Genomic DNA, 4,108 nt, shown 5'->3' with positions numbered 1-4,108 from the left:
TTTCCGATTTTTTTTTTTTTTTTTTTCCCCAAGCAGGCCCTGTTCTCCCCTTGCATTCATCTTCTTTAACACATCCTTTGGGAGAGGAGACAGCATTTCAATCATGTGTCTCTAAGTCTAGACTCTTCTTCTCCTCCTCCTCCATAAATCTGCTCTCTGATAAGCCAACTAACAGATTTGAGGTATTTAATTCACGGTCCACAGTGAGAGGGGCATCTTCTTACACTGACCTTTGGGTTCTAGTTTTTCCTGTAACTTGGGAAAAGCTCACCTGCCCTTGACTCTGCATTTTCCTCACGGTGAAAGGAATGACTGGATTTGCCAATTTCCAACCTGCCTGCTTTTAGGTTCCGAGTGCCAGGAATTTGCAACTTCAACTCCTCTAGGAAAAGGCAGGAGTCACTCCGGGGTGGAGGTGGGGCCTCTCGGCCTCAGTAGCAAAGGTGGCTGAGCACGAACCTTGGGGCTGCGTGGGGCACAAGGATGTTCCAGATTCCCGAAGGGTCTTTGCAGCTGATCTGCCTTATACCCACCCAGGCAGAAGTGGGGGCAGGTGGCACTGGGTAGGCAGAGGAAAGGAGGGGCTTCCTCTTTGGTGATACCCAGGCAAAAACTTTATTTCCAAGTAGTTTCATTGAGACATAATAGCATGATCTATGAAAGAGAGAGAGACAGAAAGAAAGTGAGAGAGAGAGAGGATTAAGATGCCAACATTAACAGTCAAGCGGAGGAACAAAAGTTAAAAAAATTTTTGTCACTTTTTTAGAGCACGAAAATTCTGGGATATCAATTTACAAATATTGAGACTTAGAACTCCTTCAAGCTTTAAATTTAATTTAAATAATAGGAAAATTCCACTTGTTCATTTACAGGAAAATCTAAGTAAAGGGAATTTTAAAAGTCGAGACTCAGAGCTCCTTCGATCTTTCCCTTTAAGGACAGATAAGGGGTCTTAGGGGAAGTGTTTTGCTCAGAGCCTTGTCCTCGGACTTGGACCTACTCGTTTTCTTGACACCTGAGGTTATCTGTTGAATTAGAAATTAAAATGGAATTTACCAAATTATACTCATTAGACTAATCGTTTAACTAAGCAGGTTAATTTGATTTAGAAAAGTGTATCCACAAATTTAAACGATTCCCCCTGGGCTGACCCCAAGTAGCAGGAAGACTTAGAAAAAGGACTCGCTATCTTCAGAGTGATGCGGTCCTTTCCTAACAGAGCCATTCTGTCCCAGGGTATTTCAAGCGCTACCTTAGAAACAAATTATGAAATGTAGGTAATAATCCAAAGGTGAAACACACAGTTCTGAGTTCTAGGCTAACTCTAGTTAATTTGATGGGCAGGGGGTACCCACCGGTGGTTAATTTTCTTTGGAAGATACTTCCTTTCAGAAATACAGAGCCATTGAATGACACTGGCATTCCCGTCCATTTCACCATTATTTTCACTTCCTATTATGAAACATCCCACCCATTTCCAAAATCTGCAGCAGTAATTAGCTACATTCATTGTTAAATTAATAACAATGTTCTGATCCTGACAGTTCTTTAAAGATCCAAGTAAAGGGTCATCGAATAAATCAGGTCGATCATTGAAAATGATTTCTCCAGCTGGCATACAAATGTTTGTGTTTGAACAGGAACATATAAATAATGAGAATTGCATATCTACTTGGGTTATGGATTTTTACTCTTCTCATTGGCAGAGAAACGGAATTGAAATATTGCCCCCACCCACAAGTGGTCTTTGAAAAATTACAAAGCAAAGTAATGTGAATCACTGCCTTTAATTTTCGAATCATTGCTTAAGAAATTATCTTCAAAGAAACCTATCCCATAAGACAATTTACTATCATTAATTGTTCATAAGAGTAGTAGGAATAGTGTCTATTGAACTTCTTCAGTAAGAAAACAGTTTCTTTACTGAAAGCGGTTTAATGTCACGACAGCTCAGTATAAAACAAATACTTCTGATCACCTAGTCCATACACGGACAATATACACATAATAATATATATTATATTTTGTATATGTATATACATATATTTCAATATGTCCTCCACATCAGGTACAAATGAACATTGCTATCCTAAGATAAGCTTACTCAGATGTCAAATTATTCATTACAATTTATTAACTTTATCTTGGTAGAGGGTTGTGAGTCTGGGTTCCCTATTATTTAGGCAAGACAGTGTGATTTACATTTCCCCACGGTGAAAGGAAACTTTAATTCTTAAGGCCTGAGAGCATAGGAAAGTTCCACTTCATCTACAAGTGGAGGGGGGCCCGTGTTCTAGGAATTCCGACCCCTATCCAGACAAGACCATCTCCCTCCCCTTCCCCTTCCAGACAGGGGACAGACCCCATCAGGCATTCCCTCAAGACAAATGGTATTTACAGAGTGTTTTCAGAAACCTCAAAACCTCCCGGCTCTGAGGTCCCTCCCAGCCGGCTTTTGGAAAGACTAAAGATTTGAAAATCAAATTTATAAGATATTGCATAGGCTCAAAGAAAATGTGTCTTTTATATTTGTTAGAGATAACTCGCGGCTTGTTCCAGTCACCCCTGCTCCGGATTAGTTCTTGAAGGATCCTAAAAGCGAACTTTGCCAGGAACACTAGGGCGCAAGCGTTGGCCTGAGAGCCCGCCGCCGCCAACCTCGGTCTCCTTTGACACAGCCTTGGGAGACCCCTTTCCAGGACTCCGCTGACATCTCCCCCATCCCCGCCCCGCCCCACCCCAGGGCCCAATATTTTTTAAAAAGCTTGTCCCCATTCCTGCCCATTAAGTTTAAATAAGCTTGCAGAGCGCCTAACGCCGGCCCGAGCCTTCGTGGGGGCCCCGCGACGTACCCACTCCATCGCCCAGATTCCTGCAGGTGGGAAAGGAGGGGCAGAGGGGTCCTATGGGGAGGGACTGGGGCGAGGGAAGAGCTACAAACGCAGCAGCAGGCTCGCCCCCATAGAGTGGAGTGAAATCTGTCTCTGGTCTCCCGGGTGTTTATTTTTCACGAGTTCATTTTCTCGCTTGTCTCTCAGGCAACCGGCCCTTGGCTGAGAAACCTCCAACTCCGGAGTTGTTTTCTAAACAGGGCCTCACCTCCAAGTGTGTGTACTGGGTGGAATGAAAAGGTCTGAAAACCTCGTCGTATGAGCGGCCACAACTGTGTTTAGGAAAGAGAGCTGAGAGGCAAGGGAGAGCGAGGGGTCGGTCCTGGAAAGGTCTCCAGACCCCTTCGCCACCTCTGCGAAAACAGATGTGCGCGCGCGCGTCCCTGGCGCAGAGGTGTGGGCCCGGCTCCGCGCAGCCCCGGGGCCGTGCGCCAGAGCCGGGGCGAGGGCAGCTGCAGGAGGAAACAGCCGGGAGCTCCCCCTCACCCCAAACTGAGACGCCCCCAAGCTCCCCCTTTAAAGGAGGACGTGTGGAGGAGAAAAGAAAGTTGAAAATAGGCGCTTTTTGGTATAAATAAGCCTGTGCTTTCCAGCGCAGGAGAAGCCGAGGGGCCGGGCGTCGGGAAAGGGAAAAACAGGGGTTGCACAATCGTGGCGTCAATTTTCTGGCTTCCAGTAGCAAAACTTGGGCCCCTTCCCAAAACCCTAAATAATAGAGCAACTCGCTGAATGCTGCCTAATATGGCAAGTCCACTGTCACTAAATCCGGAGGCCCACAGGCCCCAGGACGTGCTGTGCCCACAGTGATGAGCGCATCTGGATCCACGGGCCGCGGGGGCAGAACGAAGTCTGCCGCCCGCCTAACGCGCGACCGCCTCCCACGTCGGGGGTGATCCTGGCCACCCTGGGCCCTCCCCGCGGGGCATTTTGGTGACCCACCCCCACTCGATTCCCCCCCGGCCCATCACGGGCCCTGAGCTGCTTTGAGGACCGTGACCTGACGCGCTGGCAGCCTCTTGGGCCGGTGCGCCAGCTGGGTCTGGCGTGGGTGGGGGCTCGGGAGGCGGGGTGCGCGGATCTCAGCTCCCCGCTCCTCCCCGGTCTGCGATCGGACCACCGACCCGCCCGTGGCCGCCTGGCTCTGCAGCGCCTCCCTGCGCCCGGCGCCCGCTTTACTGTGCGGCGCGGGGCCCGCGGCGCGGGGCGTCTGCAGGCGG

At 48.5% G+C, this 4,108-nt stretch overlaps 1 protein-coding gene across 1 annotated transcript in view; it reads left to right on the top strand.

Annotated features, from left to right (window-relative positions):
* Positions 1-4,108, top strand: part of PAX1 (paired box 1) — an 8,370-nt gene that overhangs the window by 3,780 nt on the left and 482 nt on the right.

The sequence above is a fragment of the Neophocaena asiaeorientalis genome, unplaced genomic scaffold (assembly GCF_003031525.2).
Source record: "Neophocaena asiaeorientalis asiaeorientalis breed wild unplaced genomic scaffold, Neophocaena_asiaeorientalis_V1.1 scaffold567, whole genome shotgun sequence".
Taxonomy (NCBI): domain Eukaryota; kingdom Metazoa; phylum Chordata; class Mammalia; order Artiodactyla; family Phocoenidae; genus Neophocaena; species Neophocaena asiaeorientalis.
This window is presented reverse-complemented; position numbering and strand designations above follow the sequence as displayed.